Source organism: Podarcis erhardii (genome assembly GCF_964252035.2).
Source record: "Podarcis erhardii genome assembly, chromosome: Z".
In the NCBI taxonomy this organism is placed as follows: Eukaryota; Metazoa; Chordata; class Lepidosauria; order Squamata; family Lacertidae; genus Podarcis; species Podarcis erhardii.
The window spans coordinates 43,017,568-43,031,709 of record NC_138504.1 but is presented as its reverse complement, the minus strand read 5'-3'; the positions used below and the strand labels follow the sequence as shown (position 1 = coordinate 43,031,709).

The following is a 14,142-nucleotide window of genomic DNA, read 5'->3' as shown; positions in this document are numbered from 1 at the left end:
GAGCATTTGCCTTGATCTGCTTGCACAGAGCTTATAGGGAGGTTAGAATAATACATTGTAGGGCTGTGCATGGACACCCCCACTTAATCAGTTTTTGGATCTGCTGTTTTAGAGTGACCCCAATTCAACCTGGGACAATCCATGATAGACTCAGCCCAGACCTGGGACCCAAACAGACTCCCAGACCTTGCACAGTGTTTAATTAAGGTTTAAAACATGTGTTTGAGAAGAGGAGAGAATGGAGACTCAGTTGTATCTCCTTCTCCTTCCCTCCCAATTACATATTTCAACCCTAATTAAACATGCAGTTGGAACGGGGGGCTTGGGTCCCAGAGCACAACCCCCTCGACAGCACCAAATTGCTCTGGATCAGCAATGGCTATGTTTTACTTCCACTGTCAGAGGCATTATGCCCTACATTCCTATACTGCTCTCTCTATGCAGCAGAGCATTCAACTCACTTTCTAGACTATTTCGATGACTTTCTAGATTTCTCCCAAAATGGAGTTTTGCTGAAAATTAATATGCAGAAGTGCCATGGGGGGCCAGGAAGTGAAAGTGCTTGGAGGGAGTAGGGATGCCACAATATCCTCACCCGACTCCCTGCAACTTGAAAGTGGACTGGGACAGGGGAAAGGTTCCTTGCTGCACAGAGAAAGGGTTCCATCTAGGGATCTGTCTGTGAAAGTGGTTTCCAAGTTGGGGTCTTGGGCCTGAACAAGTCGAAGATCACTGGTGCAGACAGTTATAACAGAACACTAAGTAGCCACTAAGTACATTTGGTTATGTGATGACATTACAAAGCCAAGTCAAAAAGAGGATAGTGTTCATACCTTCACTCTGATTGGGAGAAAAGAATCACCCTGTCGGACTTCCGGGTTAGCGCCTCTGGCAATGGCGGAATTCCTGTGATCGGGAGGAATTTACTCCGTGGAAACAGGGTCTGGCTGCCACGGCGAAGGCGGAGACCCACTAAAAATCACAGACGGGAGAAGCCTGTGAACCTGGGATTCAGCTGGCACCTTTTGCGCCTCCCCTATTCACGGGAAAACCCAGTTTTGGGGATCCGGAGCGATGTGGGGTGAGTGGCGCGGTGCTTCGAATTGACTGCTTCTTTCACGGAGTGAAGCCGCATAGCTGTTGTCGGAGAGCGCTGACTTTTTCCTGTGGACAATTTGATCCTAAAACAACTACCCGTGAGTAGAACGGAAAATTGGATTTTTAATTTGGCATTGAAACGGGGAGGTTTAAAACAGGAAGTCCGCCTTCCCCTTTTGTAAATAGACTGAAGCAAAGAGGCTGCAAGCTAAAGTCTTGGAAAGTCTTCCGCAAAGGATTAAACTTCCATTGATTAAAACTATTAAACCCCCCTTGGAAGCAGGAGAAGAGGGGGGAAATTTTGGATTGCGCAAGCCTGCAGGAGAGAGTGATGAAAATTAAATCACCACTGCTCTGAACCTGGAAAGGGGCTGCCAGTAAGATTGACGTTTTGAAGTTCATTGGCTGTGAATAGAACGTATCTTGACAGTTAGCTAAATAAGATAAATATATTGTTTCCATTGTCCTCTTCTGCGTTTAAAAAGGAGGAAAAGTAACTGAAAATTGAAACTATATTTACTGTTTGAACTGTGCTTAAAAGGATTGACACAAATAGAAACTGTTTCCCTCTAGAGGGAGCCTTTGAAACTGTTATAAGAGCTGAGCTGGGGGAACCAGCTGCAAGATAAGAGACTGTGAGAATCAGGGATTGACCTTGGACTATTTGAGAATGTCGACAGAAGAAGCTTTAGTGATTGCATTATGCAAGATAAGTCACTCGGAACAACTCCACAAGAAGACAGATGTTATGACTACTAAAATTGATAACTTGGGACAAAAAGTGACTAACTTGGGACAAAAAGTGACTAATTTGGGACAAAAAGTGAACATCAATACAGAAATTATTCAGGAGCTGATACAGGAATCTACTTTGACAGGGCAAATTGTCGAGAAGGCGAAAGAGAAAGTTGCTGTTGTTGAACCTAAAGTAATACAAGTGGGAGCCCCAGCCTTACAGAGGCAAATTGAGGACTATAAGTTGAGGCCTTTTATGATTGAATTTAGAAAAAGTCAGATTTTGAGGATCGGAGCCCTGCCTGGACTGGAGAAGGAAAGTTGGATAGATCCCTTCATGCAGGGATTTACTGACTTTTGGGATTTGGACTTGGGTCGTGCAGAGGTTGGAGCTGTGGGGACCTTTAGATTTGGAGGAATTTTGAAACATGTCCTGAAATATCTTATGGATTTTAGATTTAACCATGGAGATTTGGTTGACCTGTCGAGAAGGAATAAAAGCATTGCTAGGTTGGAGCTTCCCCGAGATCTGCTCTTCAGTATCAAAGGAAGGAAAATAAGAACAAGATCAGTAGAAGACAAAGTAAAGTGCATGTATAAATATGAAGAAGACCTGCAGAAGGGACTTGGAAAAGAGTTAAGAGCCTCGGACAGAAGATCACCAGGTTGATGGACTATATGGAATTGACGAATGACTGGCAGTATCCGAGACCAGGGAGAAGAGATGGTGGAAGAAGATTGGAAAAAGTTTAAAGTTTATTTTTAGAAATAGATATATTGTAAAATTATTGAGTGTTAAAAAAATGTTGGAATGAAATCTTATGGCTTTAGTAGAAATGTGATAAGGAGTTAAGTACAAATAAGCATTATAGTATTAATGGAAAATAAAGGTAAAAATAAGTTAAGATATTTATATGACAGAAAATAGAGAAAGATGGAAAGGAATTGCTGAAACAATTAATAGAAGTGGAATACAAAAAGGGAGGTGAGAGGAAGTCGATGAAACAAGGGTATGAAAGATAGAGTACTGAAATGGTATGATGTATGTTTTTAAATTGTTTTTGTTTTGTTTTGTTTAGGTCAATGTCTCAATGTTGTGTTTTGTATTGTTTATATATTGTATTGTATTGTTTTTTTCCCTTTCTTGTTTTTTGTTTTGTCTTTTTTCTTCTTTTTCTTTTTTCTAAGTTTTAAAAGTAATAAATATTATTATTATTATTTTTAAAAAAGAATCACCCTGTCTTGTAGCACAACTCCCCCCCCCCATTATCTGCTAAACAGGAGAATATATTTTGCAGAGAACTTTTTCTTCTTCTCTCCATGAAATACACCCTACGGCAGAGCTTTCCAAACTGTGTGTCGGCTGCAGTGTGCAGGTGTGTTGTCTGAATGCTCCCTGGGCTCCTCCAGGAGCTGGAAAGTGGGTAACTTAACCTCTGGTTTGCTAGTACAGTGAAATTAAAGGACCTCTGACCATTAAGTCCAGTCGCAGATGACTCTGGGGTTGCAGCGCTCATCTTGCTTTACTGGCTGATGGAGCCGGCGTTTGCCCACAGACAGTTTCCAGGTCATGTGCCCAGCATGACTAAGCTGCTTCTGGTGAACCAGAGCAGCACACGGAAATGCCGTTTATCTTCCTGCTGGAGCAGTACCTATTTATCTACTTGCACTGGCATACTTTCGAACTGCTAGGTTGGCAGGAGCAGGGACCGAGCAACGGGAGCTCATCCCGTTGTGGGGATTCGAACTGCCGACTTTCTGATCGGCAAGCCCAAGAGGCTCTGTTGCAAAATGAACCATGTCTAAAAAGTGTGTCACCAACACGAAAAGTTTGGAAAGCTCTGCCCTAGGGTTTTATCTCAGAGAAAGGCCACCCAGGCCACGTGCAAGTAAATGAACAAGCACACGGTACTCTCACTGCATGCACATTTCATTCTGAAAAAGGCTAGGACCATGATGCCTCCTGTGTATTCATTGTGCTTGCCCCATCACTCAGTCAGTGATTTAGTTTGAATGGCGTTGCTGGCAGAACAAAGTGGAAAGCTTTTCCTCATTCCCACAAGCCTTTTATTGCTTGTAATGTGGGAATGAAATCATTATGCACAATGTAAGTGGATGCTTACCTCCCTTTTTGTTGTGAGTCCCGTTCTTCAAATAGATAGTGTGCTCCAGAGTCCATTGTGGTTAGATCAAAGAGGTTTTTAAGGGGAAACAAAAGTGCTGAGCTGTAGTTAAAGCTCCTTGTATCCCACTGTGAATAGCTGTAGCATTACCACAACCAAGTGAATTGGGCTAGCCACTAGATTACTCATTTCATTATGAAGAAGAGTTTGGATTTGATATCCCGCTTTATTGCTACCCAAAGGAGTCTCAAAGCGGCTAACATTCTCCTTTCCCTTCCTCCCCCACAACAAGCACTCTGTGAGGTGAGTGGGGCTGAGAGACTTCAAAGAAGTGTGACTAGCCCAAGGTCAGCTGCATGTGGAGGAGCGGGGAAGCGAATCCGGTTCACCAGATTATGAGTCTACTGCTCTTAACCACTACACCATCCTGGCTGAGTGTGAACAGGCAACTTCAATGACTTTACTCTGAGCAAAACCAAGCCTTATGAGGTATTTGGGTATGTTTGGCCTGGAGAAGAGATGAGAAGACTGCAAGGTGATATAACAGCCATCTTCAAATATCTAAAGGGCCATCAAATGGATCTTGGCACAAGCTTGCTTTATGCTGCCCTTGGGTGTAGGACTTGAATCAATGGTTTCAGATTACAAGAAATGAGATTTTGACTGAACATTAGGAAGAATTCTCTGACAGTGAGAATTGTTTGGCAGTGGACTCCCTGAGAAGATGGTGAACTCTCCTTCCTTTTATGTTTAAAAATAGGTTGGATGGCCATGTGTCAGGAAATCTTTAGTTATGATTCCTGCATTGCAGGGGGTTGGACTACTAGATGATTCTTAGGATCCCTTCCAACTCTATAATTTTGTATAAACCTACTTGTATGCAATCCAATAGGTCTAGGTAAAGGTAAAGGGGCCCCTGACCATTAGGTCCAGTCATGGACAACTCTGGGGTTGCAGTGCTCATCTCGCTTTATTGGCCGAAGGATCTGGCATACAGCTTCCGGGTCATGTGGCCAGCATGACTAAGCCACTTCTGGTGAACCAGAGCAGAGCTCGGAAACACTGTTTACCTTCCTGCCGGAGCGGTACCTATTTATCTACTTGCACTTTGATGCGCTTTCGAACTGCTAGGTTGGCAGGAGCAGGGACCGAGCAATGGGAGCTCACCCCGTCATGGGGATTCGAACTGCCGACCTTCTGATCGGCAAGCCCTAGGCTCTGTGGTTTAACCCACAGCGCCACCCTACAATTCTGTGTAAACCTACTTGTATGCAACCCAATAGGTCTACCTGTGAGTAAATGTTAGTTGGCTAGAATCCTACCAACACACAGTCATCCTTCAAAAGTGTCACTTCACTGAATTTTGCAATGCCGAGTAATTTGTACAAAAATGCATATACTGTGGTAAAGTGGAAAAAATGAGAAACCAAAATGGAGAGATTTCCCTGTCCCTCAGCAGTACTGAAACCAGGGTGTGGAGAAAAGGGTGGGCAGAGAAAGCAACATGAGCAGCAAAAGGCAAGTAACATACTGACATGTTGACAAATGCTGAGCCAAAACTGCTCTAAAACAAAAACAACTTTTGGGTCAAAAATCAAGAGGCAGTGACAAGCACCAGCTTAAAAGAAGATTGCTCAATTTCTTGGAGCTAAAAACTATCAATGGTTACTAGCCATGATGGTTATGTTCTGCTTCCATGGAGCTACTCATTTTTTTTTTTTAAAAAAGTAATGTTTATTAAATTTCCATTTACCAAATCATATCATACAAATTATTCCAAATTATAACAATACAAATCATAAAATCCAAATATTTTGCCTAATTATAAATTTTTGTGGGGGGTACCCATGCTTCGAGATCGGTAGGAGTCCAATCATCTTATATTTCTGCTGCTTTGATGTTGACAATATAGTCACAATCCCGTCTTCCTCCTTGTCGTTACCCTTTTTCTTCTCAATCACCTCCGAGTTGTCTCCACAAGTGAGTTGAAAGAAACTCCATGGAGCTACTCATTGAGGCTTCTGGTTGACCTCTGTGAGAACAGGATGCTGGACAAGACGTGCCATTGGCCAGGTCCATCAGGCTCTTATTATGCTCTTATGACTTCAGTTTTCATCATGCTCAGTGATGTATCAGTGATTGGAATTGCAGTCCAAACTAACTGCAAAGCACCACAAGGTTGGGGCTAGATGACCCACATGGTGCACACACCTGCTCTAGCTCCTCCTGCTCTAGGGTTCTATGATAGCTCATATCCACATCGTGCATCAAAAAGCACTATGACATCACCTCAGCAGTCATGGAAAATCCTGGCAGGTTTAATTTGTTAAGGTTGCTCAGAGGGGTAGGTTTGTGAGGTCAGCACCCTCAACAAACTGCAGTTCCCAGGATTCCCTGGTGGGAGATATAAGAAGCCTTTAAATATACGGTGTGGATGTGACCATACTGTCACCACACACCCTCTTATCCCCCAATTTTTCTTGTTACAAGGGAAAACTCATATGTTGCCAGCTCCTTTCCCAAAGTTGCCTATAACTTCACAAAGATGATTTAAAACATGTGTTGTGTGTCCCATTGAGGGGGTAGAGAGCATACAATTAGGAACCTGTTCTGGAAAAAGGACTGGCCAGTTGTGTTATGCCACTGGGTTGCATTCCATTGCCGTGGCTCGACACCGACCAGTGGGAGCAGTTATTGACATAAATGGATCTATGTGAAGGATGGCGTATGTCACAGTCATTGATTGCAGGTAATAAAATGCTGTATTGCAAATCAATTTAATAGAGCCCCAAGCTGTTCTCTGTCAGTCTATTTCTATTTATGACTCAGCAAAGTTAAAGTGAGGAAAGAATGCTATTCTAAAAGTGTACTTTCCTTCTCTTCCTCTCCCATTACCACCTTCCAACTCTTCTTTCTTTCAGAAAAATGAGGCAATTTACTTAAATCATACTAGACTTGAAGATAATTAAATGATTGCATTAGGAAAGGATTGATCGCCCTTATGAAATCTCACTGGCTCCTGCTTCTTGGCTCTCATTACTCCTAACTGTACATCCTGGTGATTATAATCTATTAGCAGACAACTTGCTATTTATGAAGGGGAGGCTGTATATAGAAGGAGGGTTTGCAAACTGGATAGATGCTCCTGGGTGGAGGAGTGCAATGCTTTGTTATGCACACAGGCACACTTGCACCCCTGGGTGGTGCTGGGAGGCAGCAAGTCTCATTACTGAGGTGAAATACCTTCATGCCAGGAGTCTCAATTTGGCCATGGCTGCCATTTAGCATGCTCAACAACTTTGGGTCTTCCTTTCCAAAATAAGCTCAACTTTGCTGAAGCCACCCCCAAAAAAGCTCAACAACTTTGGCTCATCCTTCCCCCCCCCCAAAAAAGCTCAACAACTCTGGTCAATTCAATGGGTAGATCACTGCCAGTTTATTTATAGTGGGAGATCACAGTCTCTTGGAAGTTGGACATCCCTGCAATAGTCTATTGGTTAGAAAGAAATTGCATTAAGGTTGCACTTTTCATACAAAAATGTTTTCCAGAGAGCACTAAGGGGGTTCTTTATTGGAATCAGTAATATGTAACTTGACATCTCATATGTGTCCCTCATTGTCTTTGTGCTTTCCAGTCTGCACTACAGGGGATCTGAACCGCCAGCAATACAAATCTGCTTTGAGTTAGGCAAACAAAGTGATAATCACTTCAGCAGCATCTGAAGGCAGGGAAGCTTTTTAAGGTTTAATGTTTTATTATGATTTTATATATGTTGGAAGCTTCCGAGTGGCTGGAGCAACCCAGTCAGATGGGCAGAGTACAAATAATAAATTATTATTATTATTATTATTATTATTATTATTATTATTATTAGCATTATCAAGGAGATTGAACAACTCCCCTGTGAGGAAAGCTTAAACATTTGAGGCTTTTTTAGAAACAGTGGTGTCCAAACTCTTTTCGAAGAGGGCCAGATTTGATGAAGTGAAGGGCCATGGAGGCTGACCAAACAGCCAACCAAGGCTAGAGTTCTATGAGGGTTACAGAAGGAGGGGGGTCAGACTGTGCCTTGGCCAAAGGCCTGATGGAACAGCTCTGTCTTGCAGGCCCTGCAGAAAGATGTCAAGTCCCACAGGGCCCTAGTCTCTTGTGACAGAGCGTTCCACCAGATCAGGGCCACAGCCAAAAAAGCCCTGGCTCTGGTTGAGGCCAGCCTTATCTCCCTGTGGCCCGGGATCTTCAATATGTTTTTATTTGAAGACCGTAAGGTCCTCCGTGGGACATACCAGGAGAGGCGGTCCCGTAGGTACGAGGGTCCTAGGCCGTATAGGGCTTTACAGGTTAAAACCAGAACCTTAAACCTGATCCTGTACTCCACCGGGAGCCAGTGAAGCTGTAGCAATGTAGGGAGCTGCCTTGTATCAGGCCAGACTATTTCACCCCTCTTGCTCAGTCCAATGTAACCAGCGTGTTGTCCTTCAGATGGTCTTGGACTCCATTTCTGAACATCCAGGACTACTGTCCATATTCGCTGGATTTTGGTGGAAGTTAGAGTGCAACAACATCTGGAGGGCTACTCCAATCTACCTGACAGGGGTTCAGGGAGAGAGACGCAGATGAGGGAGGAGACAGAAAGTGAGGGGGAAGGATTCCAGACTGACGAGGAAGAGGATGACAATGACCCAAGATTGTCCATGAGTCCGTCCAGTGAATCGGAGGACTCCCAAAAGGGAGCCCCTCTGGTCAAGCCAAGGGGAGCTAGAGGGGGAAGCAGTCAGGAGCAGGGAAACGAAGGGGGAACCCCCAGTGGGAGTTGGAGAGCGAGACCGGCTGCTCCGCTGGAACGGAGTGAGGGGGGAGGAGTGACCAGTGTGTCAGAAGGAGCAGAACAGGAAGCAGAGAGGGGAAGGAGATCAGGGCAAAACGTCCTGCCGGAAGGGGAGGAAAGTAGTATCGAGGGCAGTGTAACTGTCAAAGGGAAGGTCAGGAGCAATGTACGCGCGCCAAGTTCAAAATGGGAGGCGCGCGGAAATGAAGAGAGTCCTGGGGAGGAGCCTGGTCCCAAAGCCCGAAGGAGGGGGGAGGAGGCGGCAGAGGATTCAGCCTCTGGAGAGTCCCGAAGGGAGAGAACACAGGGGGGCAGAAAGACCCTGCGGAAAAGGAAAGAGAGAAAGAGGTGGACCAGTACAAGCCTCTTAAACTGGTGTAGAGGCGGTACTGACTCAGAGGGGACTTCAGCGGTCTAAGCGTAACAGACGTAGAGTCACGGACCTCGGATGTAAAGCTACTAATGTTCTTCAATAAAAGCTTTTGTACATAAGCTGGAGTGGACTTTGGTCTCTTGTGAGCTGGGACCACGGGTGACTCTGACACTACCCTACAGCAATTCTTCATTATCTCAGCTGAAGAATCTTTGCCATCACCTGCTAGTCCATTCTCTTGGCTTGAGATGCTATTTATTGGACTGCAACCTTCTGCACACATAGCAGATGCTCCACCATTGAGCTATGGTATTTCCCAAAGCATTGTAGGGGGTGGGACTAGATTACCCTTGGGGTTCTTACACCTCTGCAGTTCTGTGATTCTACAAAAGCAGATACTGTACCAGTAAGCTATAGGCTTAATGCAGTTACACTGGCTTTCCTTGCTGCGTATTTTCTGTTGCTAGACTTCCCTCCCCAATTTGTCAGACCCACGGCTATAAAGCTTAACTTTCTTACGCCTGTACTCAGCATTTCACGCACACCCCTCTTGGCATCAGAAAGAGAGGCACCCACAGGGGATTTGGGGTTATGAGAGAGAGGCTGATGGCCAGCATATTTGCTCAGGGTGATGTGTACCACACAGCCACAGGAATATTTGTGGCCAAGCATAAATTGGAGCCATTCCTTTTGACCTTTTCCTCCTGCAGCTATTTTTCACTAAGATTGTGGAGCACACTGTTCAATGGCTAAGAAAATGACCTGCAGATATGTCCTCCCCTTCCTTCCTTTTCTTACCCTTTTCCATCTGATAAGTAAAGTGGGTTTCGTACTTTGCTGTCACTCTAAGCTGTTCTCCAGATGCTGGAACTAAAACGGGTCCTGTATGCCATCACCCTCCACCCCCAAGTGGAACTACACATGGTCAGAAATAAGAACATAAGATGAGTGCTGCTTGATCAGGGGGAATGGTTATCTAATCCAGAATCTTGTTCTCAAGGTGACCAATAATATTTTGCCCCAAAATATTATTTATTTATTTGTTACATTTACCATATTTTTCAGCCCATAGGGCGCACCGGCCCATAGGGTGCACCTAGTTTTTTTGGGGGGGGGGAAATAAAGAAAAAAAAATTATTTCTCCCCCAGGCGCGGGGCTGGGGTGGGGGAAGCCCGAGCTTCCCCCGACCCCAGCCCCCAGAACAGGCAGCTCTCTGCAAGCCGTGGGAGAGCTGCGCCCAGGCTTCGGGGTGCAGGCAGCTCTCCTCAAGAGGTGGGAGAGCTGTGCGAAGTCGCGCAGCTCTCCCACGGCTTGCGGACAGCTTCCTGAAGCCTGGAGAGTGAGAGGGGTCGGTGCACACTGACCCCTCTCACTCTCCAGGCTTCAGCAAAAGCCTGCATTCGCCCCATAGGACGCACACACATTTCCCCTTCATTTTTGGAGGGGAAAATGTGTGTCTTATAGGGCGAAAAATACGGTATATCTCACCTCTTTTTGCCAAGGAGATCAAGGTAGTGGACATAGTTCTCCTCCTCCCCATTTAATCCTCACCACAACCCTGTGAAAAAGGCTAGAATCTGAACCGAATGATACAAAATTGATAAGGATTGGTTAGGGAAGCAGTTTAAAATAAGTAAAGGTGGATGCAATTATCTCAAATATTATCTCAAATTACGTTTTTCTAAAAAAATCAAAAAAATCCCAGCTGTTTAACTTGCTACCTTACAAAAACCCTAAGTAAAAGCATTCTGAAAAATAGGGCTCATTTTTTCACATCTAATTGCCATTCTACTCTATACAGTATAGGGAGTGGGTTGGGCTGGTTTAGCATGAGAAATTAAAGGGCTACTTAGTAGAGGTAAGCAAATAAAAATAATGAGCTCAGCTTGGAGGTAGCGGTGAAGTGAATAAGAAGAAGTAGCTCAGGCATGGGCAAACTCAGCCCTCCAGATGTTTTGGGACTACAGTTCCCATCATCCCTGACCACTGGTCCTGTTAGCTAGGGATGATGGGAGTTGTAGGCCAAAAACAGCTGGAGGGCCGAGTTTGCCCATGCCTGGAGTAGCTTGTTTGACTGGTTTGCTTTCCTTCCTTCTCTCTGACTCTGCAGCCCATAGAATTGTAGAGGTGGAAGGGACTCTGGGGATCATCTAGTCCAGCCCCCTGCAATGCAGGAATAGGCAGCTGTCCCATACAGGAATTGAACCTGCAGCCTTGAGAAACATCAGTATATGCGTGCATGCATGCCTCTCTCCCATTAATAGCAAACTCAGCTGCTGAGTGTTGGCAGGAATGTAGCCATAACAGGGTCACTTAGTAAAAACAAGAGGAAGGTGTCAGCACACTTGGGGAAACCCTAACAATTGCAGAAGTACTAAAAAATATTTAGGAGTGGGAAAAGAAACCCCAAAACAGCTGCCCACTATCACCTTTATTGTTTATTCTGGTATGGGAAACTTTGTGCAGAAGTATAAGAGAAAATGTAGAAATTGGTAGGGTTTGAGTTGGACATCAGATATATAGATTTAGGGCCTTTGCAGATTATGTAGTACTATTTGCTGATAATCCTTTGGATAATATGAAGATAGTATTAAGGGAGATAAAACAATTTGGAGACCTAGCAGATCTTTACATGAATTCTGACAACAAAATCTGATGCATCAAGAGAAAGAGGGTCTACAAAAGCAAAATGGGTATTAGTGTGGAGAAAAAGGTGAAATATTTGGTTAACAAATAAAAATGCATTGCTTTCTCAAATAACTATGTTAAAGTATGGAACGAGGTGAAACAAGATTTATGAAGATGGGGAAGGATGAAAATCCCATTACAGTGGTACCTCGAGTTACAAACGCCTCAGGTTACAAATGCTTCAGGTTACAAACTTCGCTAACCTGGAAGAGTTACCTCGAGTTGAGAACTTTGCCCCCGGGTGAGAACGGAAATCGTGTGCCGGCAGCGCAGAAGCAGCAAGAGGCCCCATTAGCGAAAGCACGCCTCTAGTTAAGCACAGTTTCAGGTTAAGAACGGACCTCCAGAACAAATTAAGTTCATAACTAGAGGTACCACTGTACTAGGAATGATATTAGCTGTTAAGATAAATGTAATACCGAATATGTTATTTTTATTTCAAATTATACTGATTATTGGTAATATGAGCTGCTTCAAACAATGGCAAAAAGAGATATTGGATTTTATCTGGCAAGGAGATAACCGAGGATTAAATTTATAATATTAACAGTCCTTAAAGAAAAAGGGAAGTTCTCGCTGCCAGATTTAAAACTGTAATATGAGGCAGCCTGTTTTATATGGCTAAAAGAGTGGATATCTTTAAAAAAAGACTGTTCGATTTGGAAGGGTATGTAAGGGATTTGGAAGAAGATACAAATGGCATGTGTATCTTTGGTATGAAAAAGTTAAGGGTACGTAAGGGTACATAACTAATATCAAAATTTTAGAAACTGCTGTTAGAATGGGAAAGTCAGCAGTGATACATTGGGCCAAAGATCTAGGGCACAACAAAGAAATGACTGCATGGGAGAGACTTTGGAAAGTAGATTTGAAATTTACTGCATGTTATACCTTGATAGAAAATTATATGAAAATGATGTATAGGTGGCAACCCTATCCCAGTGTTAAATCTGAACCCAGGTTCGTGGTTTGTCTCACTTCAGACAAACCACAAGCTGTAACCAAAGTCTGTTCTTGGCTTACTGCTTGTGTTTTGTCTGAGGGAGACAAACAGGGAATTGTGGTTCAGATGTCATGTTAGCTCCCAGTAATGCAGCAGAAGCAGGAGAGGAATGAGCAGCCACAATTTCTTCCCTCTAAAGCAGCACACTTCCTCACTCACGTCATTAGTGCTATGTGCGAAGGAGGCCTCTGTGCATTTGCAGGTGCAGTCTGAAGATGGTTATGATGCCCTTGTGTAGGACAGCATTTTTTAAGAAGAAGAAGAAGAATATTTGCAAAAGAACACCATTAAAAAAAAATGCTTTCTACCAGGGAGGGCAGGGGTACAGTTTTGCCAATACCCAGCCATCTTGAGTCCCTTTCATTAGAATTCCTAATTATGTCCTTAGATGCATCCTTTGCTGACTGATAAGTCTCATTGATTCAGAAATTATTGCAGTGCATTTAGAATCCTGGTTAAGTGTTCTGTTGAGAACGGAACAATGAAAGTAGTCAGGCAGCAGTCCCAGGAAACAGGCATCAAAGAAAAGAGTACTTCCTGTAACTAGATAGAGATTTAAATCTCCCCCAACCCAGCCCCCACCTACTGTACATCATTGTGTGCTTCCCCAAGCAGCGAAAAGTTCTAGGGCAGTGCGACCTGGCTTTAGTTTAGGTTTAGAGACAGCACTGGAACCTCAAACATATGAGCATAGCATAAATAGAGGCTAGCATTTTAAAAATTAGGACTGTATATCTAATTTGTCTAAACCGCCAAACTGAAGTGGGCTGATTTGGGTAGAAACAGGCTTCGTGAGTTGGGTGGAGGTAGCCATGGGTCATCCCAAGTGAGTCTGGACCTCCCAGAAAAATTGGGGGCTGTCAAGGAATGGGGCACTGGATGGGAAGAAGGAGCTAATGCTGCATATACCTCTTCCCTCAGTTAATTCAGTGTCAGACCTGTGTTGGAAGTTCCCTGGGATAGCCCTGCCTAGGCTGAGGGGGGGGGTGTCTGGGCCTCGTATCAGTTCAGGTGCACAACCCTAATGGAAGGGTCTTGGGGAAGTGGTTGTGCAAATAGAATAATCTCTGTGGAAGCAGGGACATTTTCCTTGCCCAGTTCTGATAGTCCTCCTGTTGATTTGAATGTACTTACTCAAATATAATATGTAAATACCATAAGAGGGTAAAATTAAGTCTTTGCCCTCACTTTCTAAGATCCTTTCAATTGGAAATGCTAGGAACTGACCCTGAGGCTTTCTGAACTCAAAGCAAGGATTCTATTTCAGATCTATGATTCCTCCTAAGGCTAAA

General features: G+C 44.0%; 1 protein-coding gene across 3 annotated transcripts in view; it reads left to right on the top strand.

The window, feature by feature from the left end:
* Window positions 1-14,142, top strand: part of WHRN (whirlin) — a 126,244-nt gene that overhangs the window by 26,549 nt on the left and 85,553 nt on the right. The gene's annotated exons all lie outside the window — the stretch shown is intronic.